The sequence below is a fragment of the Eulemur rufifrons genome, chromosome 10 (assembly GCF_041146395.1).
Source record: "Eulemur rufifrons isolate Redbay chromosome 10, OSU_ERuf_1, whole genome shotgun sequence".
Lineage (NCBI taxonomy): Eukaryota > Metazoa > Chordata > Mammalia > Primates > Lemuridae > Eulemur > Eulemur rufifrons.
Genome location: NC_090992.1, coordinates 26,296,220 through 26,310,488, shown reverse-complemented (window position 1 = coordinate 26,310,488; position 14,269 = coordinate 26,296,220).

Genomic DNA, 14,269 nt, shown 5'->3' with positions numbered 1-14,269 from the left:
ATTGTTGTTACTTCTGAAGAATAGGAAAAGATGTTGGTAGCAGAGAGAGGGAGAATTTCACCTTCTAAAAGGGGGGTGGGGAAGGAAAGTTAATAAATGGAAAATACTATCAGAAATAAAATTACTCGAGCAGAGGAGGTAATGACCCAAACCAGACAAAAGTAAAATCAGTGTTGCATGTAATGATGTGTGTGTGGGAATGCAAAACAAGCATGTACGCCTGCTCTGGCCTAACTCAAACAGAAACATTAAACACTTCCCTTGATCCTGTCTTTTGGTGCAGTCAACTTTTATGATACTGAGAAGAATGCATTTTTTTGCATTAAAATTAATGCTCTGCGAGGTGCTGAGATGTAACAATTGAAAACAATCTAGTCCCTTCTCATACTACCTCCAAAAGAGTGAAAATTCAGACACCTAGATATGTGTGATGGTGATTTGCAGTGTTGGTTGTGACAGCAGCTTTGGGATTCCTGCCCAATCAGTAGCCCGCATCTCTGAGAAGGGATCTCACAGGGGTGTAATCCCAGACCAACACTGCTTCACTCCGCCCTGGACCTCTAGCCATGGCTAATCGCACTAGGAATGACACCAGAACCAAGATGATCTAATCAGATGCCCTCCTCCATGAGTTCAGAATTAGATTAACCATCAACTCATCGGTTTTTGCTAGTTTTGGACGAGGGAGGACATGTAAGCTCAGGAACGATGGAGATGCTATTTTCCACCATATGCAAGCGAGAGGCAAAGAAAGCTGCTCTGCTGAGAGAGAGAACAGGGGGGCTGTGCAGACAGAAGTAAATATGAACATCAATAAAGCCCCCAGAGGGGTACCTGATTTCTAGTCACCCCTTGCACTTCTGTCTGCAGGGCAAAATACATTTAGGGGTCATTTCCACTGGGTTCCATGAGACGACCCTGAAGCTGTCCGTAAAATTTCTTTTGTTCTTCAACCAGTCTGAGGAATTTCTCTTGCAGCCTGAGGAACCCTAACTAAAACAATTATCACAAAGAGTGTGCAAGGTGCAATTCAAGAGGCCAGAGGAGATGCTATTTATATTTGAGGCTCTGAGAACTCAGACAGCTTCACACTAAGTACAAATAAACTGGGGACCAGACTCTTTGGACCTGGACACTCTAAACCCCTGCTCCCAAGGGCTGTGTGATGCCCACCTCCTTGAGCTCTCCTGCGCTGTGACTTTCCTCCTCCATTCCTTGCCGTTAAAGGTCCAGAGGGAGAATATGGCTTGGAGATGCTAAAATCTTTATCAATCATCACTCCTAAATTAACATTCAATCTTGCTTTGCAAACACAACCTTCTCTTAAGGCTCCTCACCACTATTTACAAGTAAAAATTTGCCCCAATTATTCATAGGTAGAAATTCCCATGATAGCAAAGATTCTGGGTCATTAAAAGGCTATTCAAAATACTATCCATGAAAATTGTTCTTTATCTCTCATCTTCTTTTATCATATTAGTGGAGAAATAATCAACAGCTGAAGGCTCTGACAAGTAGAGACCTAGGATTTTGCAATGTGCAGTCTCTCATACGTTACCAAAAAAGTGTCAGTTTCTACATGCATCATTTTGAACACATGCTTACTTGCTGGCTGGCTTTATAAGCCGTGGTAGGGGTTGTGGTCCTCCAGGCTTTCTAGACAGTATTCCCTCCATTGTACAAACGACAACATCTCTCAGACAGATACGAACACCCACCCGAGAGAGCTAACCTTCTTAGGACTCACTGTCTGGGTCATAATTTCCTCACACAGAGGAAAGCAAAAAGAGGTGAGCTAGTATTTTTTTTTCCAAAATGGAGAAATATCAAACCCCACTCCATTTCATCAACTTCTTAGTCACAAACTAGTAATAAGCAGTCAAGATGAAGAGATGGTAGTGTGTATTTATTTGCTCATCCAATAAATACCCTATGCCAGGCCATACTCTAGATGCTTAGCTCACAGAGCTCATGGGAGAGAGGTCAGAATAAATACATGTCAGAAAGTAACGTGTTGTCTGGGAAAAAAAAAAGAACACAAAGTGAAAGCACACTTTAGGTAAGGTGGTCAGGGCAGACCTCTCTGATGGGGATACTTGGGCAGAAGCCTGAAGGATAGGAGGCAGCAGCTATCCCAGAAAAGAGAATTACAGGCAGAGGGGAACCGTATGTGCAAAGGCCCTGAGGAATGACAGTTCCAACAAATATCTTCTAAGAGCAGAAGATAATGTCACACAGAGTGAAAACAGGCCTTGATCTATGTAAGCAAAGCACATCTTGAGTGATGGGCTGCCTTGAGTCCTCAACACTTCACCAGTCTTCATAAATCCCTTCAGTCTATGTGCCGCATCATTTTTCATCAAAGCTCCAAGGTAGTTTATTATTGGAAAATAGTTACTGGTTATTTGGAAGTAAAATGTTCTTTTTTTCCATTTTACCCAACCCTATTTCATCCGTTAGATCACACGTTACTTCCTAATGTGATACACAAGGACCGGAGGCTAGCCAAAAATAGCAAAGTGGCCCTAATGTGTTTTATTTCGACTATCAGTAAAATTTGGAATGTAAACTTAGGATAAGGATGAGCCAGTACACGTAACTTTCAAACTGTGGCTTTTGCAAGAAAAGGCAGATTAATGGAACAGAACCGAGAGTTCAAGGTAGCCTCCTTGCCCCTGATCCCCGCCCACACACACATAGAGAATTGCTTACAAGGTAGCATTTAAAAGCAATGGGAAAATGTGAATTGTTCAACAAATGGTGGTGGGATCACAGACCAGACACTGGGGGTGGGGTGTTGGGGGAAATACAGATGTATCAGTACTACTAACACCAAAATAAATTCCAGTGGTAAAAAAAATAAAATTGTAAAAGTCATCAAAGAAAACATTGCCACTAAAAGAATAATATCGGATTGGAATGGAAAAGCTAAAGTAAGATACATAACCCAAAAGCCCCAAGGGAAAAGATTAATGACTGTGACTACAGAAAAACTTCAAAACCATAAAACGGTAAAAAGATAGTTACGGTAGGAAAATGCAACATAACACAATAGGTAAATTCCTCATTTCATAAAAAGTTCTGATAAGTTAACTGCAGAGGACAAACTATCTCCCACTGCCCTACAAGTGGATACTTAGAATAAAAAGCAAATGGCTTTTAAACATATGTACAGATGCACATTCAAAACTGTTAAAAAATGCAACTTAAAATTATAAATATTTTATCATATTAAAAAACACTAAAAATTTGAAAATAAATTGTTGATGAGGGGTGTAGGAAACAGGCCTTCCTATGCAAATCTTGGTGGAAGTGTTAATTGGTGTAACCATTGTGAAGGACTATCTGGCTCTTTCTGTAACAATTAAAAATCCACGTGCCCGGCTGGGCGTGGTGGCTCACACCTGTAATCCTAGCACTCTGGGAGGCCAAGGCGGGTGGATCGTTTGAGCTCAGGAGTTCACGACCAGCCTGAGCAACAGCAAGACCTCGTCTCTACTAAAAATATAAAGAAATTAGCTGAACAACTAAAATATATAGAAAAAATTAGCCGGGCATGGTGGTGCATGCCTATAATCCCAGCTACTCAGGAGGCTCAGAAGGATTGCTTGAGCCCAGGAGTTTGAGGTTGCTGTGAGCTAGGCTGATGCCATGGCACTCTAGCCTGGGCAACAGAGTGAGACCCTGTCTCAGAAAAATAAATAAATAAAATTAAAAAAAATCCACATGCCCTTTGATTTAGCAATTATACTTCTAGAGATATATCCCAATAGATATATTCTTATACATGTGTAAAGAGGATTGCCTAAGGCTGCAATAAAATTTGTAACAATAAAAATTTGGAAACAATTTGAACATTTACCGAGGAGGAATGAGTTAACTAAAGGACAGCACAGTCACCCTACTGTGATATTGTGCAGCCATTAAGATGATTGAGGCTGAAACAAAACAAATGTAAAACACACCAAACTAGAGGAAAATAAATAGTCAATACGCCATTGCCTCAAAAAAAAAAAAAAAAAAAAAAAAAAGATGATTGAGGCTGACTTATATGAGCTGATAAGAAAGGACTTCTAAGATATAATGTTAAGTAATAAAAGGAGGACAAAGGTATTATAGATATTATATGTACATACCCACACACGTAAGAAATATATACTAGCTAAGACTAACCCTGGAAAATATCTATCATACCAATTGTGGCCCAACTTCATTGCTGATCTTACTGCCAATGAGTAGTGAACATTTAAACTCAGATCTGTCAGACTCCAAAGCTCACATTGTTAATCATGATGCTATATACCATTTGATGATGCTAAAAGGACAAAAGTAGCATGAAAACAAATGGCAAGACATTTCCTGCTTTCTACTTCCCAAACAACCAGGTGTAAAAGTGAGCAGATCTATAATAAACGAAATAATGGAATTTTACAAAAGAAAGGCATAGTCACCTTCAAGTCCTTGAAGGGAACAGGCTGATACAGCAGAAGAATGTTTAGCTCTATCTTTCCTTCCCAGGGATAATCCAAAAAGACAAGCAGAATTTGTCAACAAGGAGAACCCTCTCTTCTTTCCAATGTGAGTCTTGTGCAAACACTATTAGGCTAGAATTCTTACCTTCTGGCCATGCATGAAACCCAGTGTCTCCCTTGACTGGTTTTAACTAAATTCTACCCAGTTTAAAAATTAAATAAATACCCAGCTTGTTTAAAAGCATCATATGTCAAATAAACATACTAATCTATACCAGACATATGAACATCCTTCCCACACATTGCCAACTCATTGAGAAGGAGTGAGAATCCCAGATAAGTTTTGAAATTTGCAACCCTAGAATCTGGCAAAACTGCCTTCCACCGCCATGTCAAATTGTCCTATGCCCAAGCCAACAATGATAGCTGCCCAGCCCTCCAGAATTCGCTTATCTCTGGAAACAAACTGTAATAACTGGGTGAAGGCAGAGCTCAAAGGCCATCTCCATGCTCAGGATGCTGTAACCCAGACGAAGCTGACTGAGCCAGGGCAAATAAAGAGCCTCAGCTTGGCCAATCAAATTTTCCACCTCAGGAATCTGAAGTTTAGAACAAGGTGACCAGGAACTTGTTTTATTACTGAACCCCATAAATGGCAGTACCCTTGAGAGAAAGTCCATGGATTCCTGCTGCTGAAGTGCCCAGAGTTCCCCTCACATCTCCCCTCAGAGGGCTTTCTCCATCCTGGAAACAATCTCAGTTCCTTTTTCCTTAAGCTGCCCAGCCTCAGTTTTGGTTTTTAACAATAAAACAATATGAACAAATACACGTCTCTGCTTGTTGCCTATCCAATCCTAAATCCAATCATTCTGGGCAGAATGGATGTTGAGGTGTCAACCATAAAGATAATAGTGCTAATTCTGTTCCGTGGGGGGGGGAAAAAGGAAACTCTTTTCATGTTATTCTTTGACTTTTGGGGTTTTCTTGCCTCTTATAATTAAAAATATGTTATTTTTGCATTTCATTGCCAAATGAAACTCAAATGCCCTACTTTAAGAGCCTCATAGCCAATCCTTTCTTTGAATAGATGCGGCACCCACTGAGAAACTAGCATTTGTTGACCGCCTACTAAATGCCAGGTACTGAACCGAGTACACCATCACATCAATCCTTACACTGCCCTTGTAAGTCTAAATAATTCCTATTTGATAAATGATTCAACAACTATGCCTAGAGAAGGAAAGTGACTGAGACCTTTCTAAGTGGTAAAGCTGGGACCTTTCTCTAATTTTTAGACCAATCCATACTTCATCTCAGACCTGTGTTCTCTACCCCTTATGCTAGGGGAAAAAAAAAAAAAAATCATCATTTTATATGTAGATTCTTGTACCAAAAAGAGCTGGCAAATATTTCACTAAATGTTTTCTTCTCCACAAACCATGTGAGAAAAGATGACAAATTCCAGAATTCTTGGGTCCGACTCTCAACCATCAGACAGTATTTTGGGGTGGGCAGGTGGGTTGCTTCATTGGAAATAACTTAATCTGTCAAAGCAGCTTTAAAAGACTGTCCCAGGAAACACAGCAGGTTTGTCATTCCCATGGAACCCACTCATGCAAATCGGCTTTTGCAAATACCAGGACACCTTGGTTTCCTTACAGAGTGCGTTAGGGGTGTCAACACCCCAAGGTGACTTAAGGCTGGACGATTAAGGAGCAGCAATGGCGTGGCAGGGAAAAACTTTGAGAAGAAAAAGATGAACTTAGCCGGGCGGACAGAAACAAAACAGCCCAGAATCACAGGGCTGGTGGTGCGGGCCTGATGGATAGGTTCCTCCGAGGCGGCCTGTGATTGAAGCCAGATTGTCAAAAACAGACAGTAAACCGGGAGAGAGGAGCGAGAAGTTAGATGGTGCTGTCAACTTGCCATGGGAGATGCAGCAAAGAGTATCGGACTTGCATGAAGAGTGAGGAAGGGAAAAGAAAAATAGGGGGTAGGTGGTGGTGGATGAGTTTTTAAAACAGGCTTCAAGGACACATGGGAGGAGATCTTGGGCACCCGATGTCATAACAATGATGAGTTTGCAAACAGGCAATCTCACTGCCTTCCAGGATATGAGGTTCTCTGCTGGTACCAGGGCTGCAAGCCGAGGGGAGCTGGCTGTGGGTCCCCACCTTCTAGCAAACATCAGAGACTCACAGGGGATCTCCTTAAGAGCTAAACAGCAGAGGATGGGCCAGAAGCCCTGGCTGGCCTGCCTCATTCCACCCAGGAAGGAAGGATGCACCCGGGGCTATCAGGGAGGCCTGGCTCTGTTCTGGAACCACGACTGGTGACGCCCGAGAACCATGGGGCAGCTGCTTCATTCACTTCATCTTAAAATTTGTTGTGGAAAGACAAGCCTGCTAGTCTCGGTGGACCAAGGAATCTGAAAACCCCAAGGGAGAACTAGCAAGTCCAGTGTTTTCACATTGTGCTTTACTAAGTCTTAGGAATTCTATGAAATGTTTCAGGGACAGAATTAGTGGCTGGGGGACTGTAGAGGCGAGATGAAGAGAAATAGCAGGCAGGGCTTCAAACAGAACAGCCTTTACTTTTCCATGTGTTTCAAGTTATAATTAATATTTATCCAGAACTTATGATATGCCAGACACTGTCTGAAGCATTTTACATGTGCTCTCCCACTTGGTTCTCATAACGGAATGAGGTGATGCTATCAATATTCCTATTATACAGGCAAAAACAAAACAAACAACAAAAAAAAAACTAAAGCACAGAGAGGTCAAGTAACTTGCCCAGAGTCACACAGCTAGTAATTGGTAGCAGCAAGATTTAAACCCAGCCATTTGCCATCGTACTATATGGAAGTTCTCTGTAAGATTTCCTCAAATGAAAGGGTTTTCTCCCCAGCACACAGTAGGGGATTTATCTAAGGTGCCGCGCTCACAGGCAGCAAGCAACCTGAAGACTGAGAGCCCAGGGCTTATCAGAATCTCTCAGGGCAGCTCCTCAGTGGTGAGAGTCACTCTGCCCTCTGTTAAAAGGAAGAGAGTCTTAAACACTGACCTCTTGTGGCTCAGGTAGGCTTTAGGAGTTTTCAGGATTTCATGCCTGAAAATCACCTCCTAAGGGTCACACTGGGAACTTCATGGTCACCCTCCTGTGGACGTCACTTTCTCTCTTCTGTGCACCCAGAGCTAAGGATGGAGCAGGGGACGGAGCAGGAGCCCATGGCGGGGCTTTATCCAGACGGGCACCAGGATGTATCACAAAGAGAAAAATGTTGTCACCAAGTGAGGAGAAAGCAGGATGCCCGTGGAGACTATGGGGAAATGCTGAATAAACCGGGGTGACCGCCAAATGCGTGTTATCTTTGACATTAGAGGAGGAAACAGTTTGTCTCCTGAAGAATCACTGTTTGCTTTTACGAGGCCATAAGAGAGCCATGTTTTTCTACCTTGCCTGTGAGAAAACTCGGTTAAATTTGGTTTGATTTTAGTCTATTTCCTTAGCTTAAGATTTGGCAACGGCCTCTGCCTTAAAACAAAACTGAAAACTATCCAAAATGAGGTAACTGGGCCTTGTTAGGATCTGGCTTCATGTTCTTCAGGGGAAGTGGAAAGAAGAGAACTAATGAATTATTATGCCAAGAATGGAAGGGAACACGCGCTGGCTCGGGAAACGCTTGCTAAAAAAAGACTTTCTCAAGCAGAGTTTTTTCAGAAACAATTCCCACTCCGGGAAACAAAGCCTGAGAAGAAAATAAATGATGTTCTTTTTTAAGTTATTTAATTTATAAATGTTTAAAATTTTTAAAAATGAACTTAAAACATTTCAATTATAGAAAGACTCTGAAACAAACATGGAAATAGGACTTGGGTGGTAGGCACACAGCCCTTTTTCTATATCTTTGAAATATATCATAATTTTTAAAATAAACCTAAATTGCTGAGAAGACCAGCCGGCATGAGAATGAGAAGTCCTGGACAGCCTGAATGGACCCTGATTCTGTAGTACGTACAGCTCATATTTTGAATCTGAAGTCAGGCAAGATTCAGGTAAGGAACCAAATGCTTAATCTCCAGTCTTCTGTTTGCTTAATGATTCAGACATTTATAGAGCTCCAGTGTATACCTGGTACTTTTGTAGGTCTTAAGGACATAAGGGTGATTTAACAAATTAATTACCATGTGAGTTGTATTTAACTCACGCTAGTTTTGAGCCCAGGGCCTCGTGAAGCATATATAACACCCACAAAATGGCACCATTTTTTCCTCAATACATATTTCCTTATCTGGAGCTATAGCAACCTGAACCCTCTCCAGAAGTGGCTGGATCTTGAAGAGATGGTCTCCAGGAGGACATTCTTCATTGTTAGAGAAATGCCACATTCTCAGAAACATTCTCAAGTGGTTAAATCATATACGCTTTTTCACTGAATTGTCGTACAAAATGTTTTTTGACCAATGGTCTGGAAGTATTGGCTTCATGCTGAGGCACATCCAAAACAATATTCCCCAAAATAACAAATTTTCATTCAATTAGAAATCATCATTTTGTTTTCAAACTTTTTATTCTATTTCCATAATAAAATACCATGGCCCCAAGGGAAAAAACCTTTTTTTTCTAGTATGGCAGTCAGCGTGTTAAACAGACATTGTCTCTGTCTTCCCTGAGCTTCTAGTCTAGTGAAAGGAACATATTTAATACAAAAAATAAGCAAACGATAACTACCCATTGTGGTAAGTGCTCTGGGAAAACAAAGATAAAAAATAGCATAGATAGAGTACAGTGGTGAGGAGGGTGTTGTCCAGTTTAAACAAGGGGGTTATAGATGGTCTCTGTGAGGAAGTTCTATTTAGCTAAGAAGTGAAGGACAAGGAGCAAGGAAGAATGGCTGTGCCAGGCTGAGGTAAGAGAACGTGCAATGCCCTGAGCTAGGACACAGCTGATTATGTGTCCAGAGCAGGAGACGGCCAGAGTGGCTGGTGCACACCACTGAGGAGAGAAAGCAGCTCCAGATGAGGTTCAAAAAGCAGGCAGGGCCTCGGACACACGGTAAGGAGTTGGCTTTTTATCCAGAAATATTAACAAACATGGCAGCCACTCATCATCTTGGTGCAAAGGGGTGACATGTTCTGAATATACCTTGAAAAAGATCACTCTGGCTGCTGTGTCCAGACTCAGCTTAGAGGTTGTAAAAGGAGAAGCAGGGAGATGGGTGAGAATAAACTAAGCCTGCAAGCCCAATCCGGCACACCATGTGTTTTTGTAAATAAAGTTCTATTGCAGCGCTGCTTACTCATTCATTTGCGTGTTGTCTGTGGCTACTTTTACACCCCAACAGCAGACTTCAGTAGCTGCAACGGAGAACGTATGGCCTGCGAATCCAAAAATATGTACTATCTGGCCCTTGACAAAAAGAAAAAAGAAAATGGCAACCCCTGAATTAAAAGGCTGTAGCGGAGATGCTACATAACCGTTGCTATCCACATTCACCCAACAAGGATTATTGAGCACCTACTGTGTGCCTAGGAGCAACCCAGGTCCCTGTAATTATAAATACTATGTAAGAGAGCAGGTCTCCATCCTCCGTAACTCTCAACCCCCCAAAATCCACCCCCTCACTGATCCTTACAAAATCCTACAAAATCGACCACTGCTTTCTGAACCTTCAAGTTTGGTGCAAATCCTGTCCCCTCTGTAGAGTTTTCCCTGACTTACACCTTACTCCGTATTTTTGAAATCCAGCCGTAAGTATCTCCTACAGTACGTACTTCAGCCTTGTTTATACTATGCGTATCTGTGGTTTTGGATAACCAAAAGATTTTCCCCCATGGTTATGAAACACCTTCCCCACCTTGTCCCCTAACCTCTGGGGTACCACTCAAGCCTGCCCGGTGAGAGAACCCCAGCTCCAAGGCTACGGCCATTCATTCAGAGATGGAATGGGATCCCAACAGAATCTTCTCCAGGGCGGGGGGTGGGCAGGTGGGTTCAGCTGGAACCCGTAAGAAAGATCGCTTTGTGTCTCTGCTGTGACAGTACTAGAGGCTCTAAGTCTGGGACTGCCAACACCCTGTGGAACGTGTGCATGCGGAGCCACACACGGTCACCTTCAGTAAGGAGAGAGGCAGTGGAAAGCGAAGGAAGCTGAGCGGTGGGAGTCCTCACGGCCTCCTCGGAGCCCAGCATCACACAGCACCTCTTGTCCTTCTCGATCCCAGAAGCTAAGAAAGCCTTCCTTCTTCAGCTGATTGCATTTCTGCCATTCACAACAGGAGGAGACCTGACCAATATAATAGTCTTCATCAACCGGGCAACTCTCTCCACCAGGAGAAGACCAAGTTAGGGTCCCTTGGTATCTCTACAGCCCTTAGCCTGGTGGTGGTGTAGGAGACCAGAATAGACTGCCCTAAACTATGAAAGATTGTTGGGCTAAAGACAGTTCAGAAACAGATGCAGGAGAGCTCTCCACCCTCCCCAATTACCTTAAAGTAGGACAGAGATGTACAAAGACAAAAGGTATCCTGCCCCTCTCTCTGTCAGGGAGAACAAAGGTTAAACACTGAAGCCAACTTCGAACCTTCTCAGCCCAGAGACAGCACCAGAGGAATCCACATTAACAAGTTTTACTAACTGGCTTTTCTCCGTCAGTTATTTGTCCTCCCACAAGGTGCTGCCCATAGAGACTCAAAGTCCTTTTCCTTTGTCTTGTCACTTCTCTAAAATTTACTGCTCTTTGTTGAAGATGCTGCATGGACTAGAATTCAAAGCCACCTCTTTGGGAACAACTCATTCCCTGGGTGTCTCCCATGTGTCTAAGAAATATACATGTTAAGAAACATCTATTGTTTTTCTCTTGTTCTTCTTTTGTTTCAGGGGGTCCATTCTAAGAATCTGTCGGGGTTATTCTTCCCCAGTATCAGGGAAATTCAAATCACTGGCACACTGGAAACGAACTGGTTGTTGGGCAAAAAGGCCCTTGACACTTTGCCTGGGCTGTGAGGGCAACCCCATAATCAGCCTCTGCTCAGCAGAAGAAACCTGGGAAGGGTCTGGTACAAAACCAAGATACTCCGTCGTGTAACAACGATGGTGTCGTCTGAGCCACTGACTTGTTGTGTGACCTCACAGGCAAGTCTTCCTCGACTTCCTGATCTAGAAAATGAGACAATTGGCCCTTCTGAGCAACCTTCTCCATTCTCTGAATCCTGTGCTTTGGGTCACTGTCCAATTCTTCCAGGCAAAGGAACATTTTTAGCCCATCACTTTGGGACAAGGTGACAGTTTTCACAGAGCATTATTTGATTTTGTTCTGGAAAAGTTAATCTCTGAGCCACACGCAGAAGCAGGCATCTGCTATTTACATTGTGCTTCTCATTCCGTCCTGCACACGCCAGACAGGGACAGGCCAAGGGGAATGAGAACACTTTGTTTTTTGCTGTGGTTATGCGTGTCCCATGAAAGACCGCAGGTACTTCTTGAAAAATGCATCAAAGGGATAGGAAAAGATTTACAAATGTCTTAGAGGCATTAAGGAATTCCAAAGCTGGCTGAAATGTTATTTTCTTCTTTCCCATAAAAGCACCTTGTTAAAAAGTAAACAAATAAAAACCCATCAAGAAGTCCTCTGGCAATGGTTTCTTGTTTCCTACTCTCAGTCCCATTTCTCTCGAGCCCTGTTATTCATAGCCTATCACAGCTGCAAGACAGGTCAAGCTCATCACAGTGTTTTCCAGCTGGGGCACGATTAGCATCTTAAACGAGATAACTCTTCTTTGAGCTTCAATGCCCCCTGCATTGTGTGCGTCCCTACTAACTGTCTACCATGGCAGAGCCAATCCCTCAAAACAGACCTCCAGGCATTCCCAATAACCACAGGGGGGCCATTGCTAACACCTAACCAGACTTTTTTTTTTTTTACAAATGGGTTAAAGGAGGTCCATAGCTGTGGCGTGGCTTCCCCAAGACCACACAAACAGAATAGGACTAAAGAATGGATCTGAAGCCACATATACAAACCCCAATCCCTGAGACCTTTACATTAACTTACTCCATCTCTGCTATCTGGATTTCAACTCTACAGCTTGATGCTGCTATGAAACTTAGAACCATGTTATTAATATTAATAGCAACCATGGCTTCCCAATTATGATTTAATTGCACGTAACATATTCTTACTCTGTAGTTAGCAAGTATTTTCATATTCATGAAGGTCTTCATTACCATAAGTAGCTCACCATACTTGCACGTGTTTATGTGCAAGGGATAACCTATCAGAATCCGAAAGTGGCATTTTAATTCTTGCCCATTGGCTCTCAAGGAGATGAGTGGGTGGGCGTATGCTTAGAAGGCTTTGCCCATAAAATTCTAGCATTTCTGACATTTGGAGCCCTGTTGGGTGCATGTTTATGTTTTCTCATGAGTTGCTCCTATTGGGTAACTCTACTACTTAGAATGGGGTGGGTCTAAGGTGTTAGCAATAATAAGATATTGTGGCTAAATATGCTTATCCCCTGCCTGCTACAGCTCCCCCAAATCCCATCCTATTATTAAATTCTAGGGGAGATGTGAAAAGAAAGCTGCTATGCTGGAGTCAGTGGTTATTTGTATTGCACCGTCCTGCTACGGTAGTCACTGGCAACAAGGACAGAAACATCTGCCTGTAGATGATCTGGCTCTGACTCCACCTCACACTCGCACACACCTGATCCATCAATATTACACAAAGGTGAAAAAGGACAGAGCCTTCAGGACTCTGTGCTCTCACAGCGTTTTCAGAGCAATTCATGAAGCCTTTTAAATGCATTTGCCTCCTCGGATACATGCTTCAGACAAGCCCGCATGATCAATGATCAAGAGATGCCCAGTCAGTATTTCGCAGTTTTGGTAGACCAACAGATCTGGGGTTACATATTAATAGCATAATCCAGAGTCTTTTTTTCTGCATGAGAATATTGAAGACAGGAAAAACAGATTTATTTAAAAGTTTAATAGAATGTGAAAAGAACGAAGCTAAGGTCCTGAATTTTGGGTACTTCATAGCCAAAAGCATTTGAAGCAGTAAATACAATTTCATGAAGATGCCAATTTATAGCCAATAACCATCAGGGAAAATGGGGGAGAAATTTATACACACCCCAAAGAAATAAAATGTAGTAGTGGCAGAATGTTTTCTCTTCCATATTTTTAGCAGTGTTACTAGGAACTCATTAGGAATCAATTACCATTTAATATCTCGAAAATATCCAATTATGGTTGTGTTGTCCACGGACATAATTTTAAAAAAATGTTCCTTCATATCACGTGGGCCTCTTCAAACAAAACTAAAAGTCTGCCCTTTTTCTCCCACCAAAAGACGGTCAATTAGGGGCTTCAAGTTCCAAAAGCCCCTTTTGTTAATTTTTGAGAATAATGTTCCAGGGTAACCAGAGAAATTTGCCTGAGTCCTATAAAAATGCTGGCAGTTAAGCAAAATGCCCTCTTAATCTCCCTTCCTTTTATAAAGCTGAGAGCTACCCAAAGTGTTTATCCAAATCCACTCTTCAACAAATATTTGTTGCAAACAAAGACAAGGCATACAAAAATTTCCTGTAGGCAAGGAGAGTGAAAAAACAATCATTCGTGAGAAGGAGGACAAAAAGACCCTAAAAAATGCAATTATCTGGCATGCCTTAAAGTTAGTCATAACTATTTTAAATTACTTTGCATACAAATATAAGTTATCCCAACGGGGAAACGTAAAACCCAAAGAGAAATACCTAGAAATGATTAAGTTATAAATCTGGTGTTAG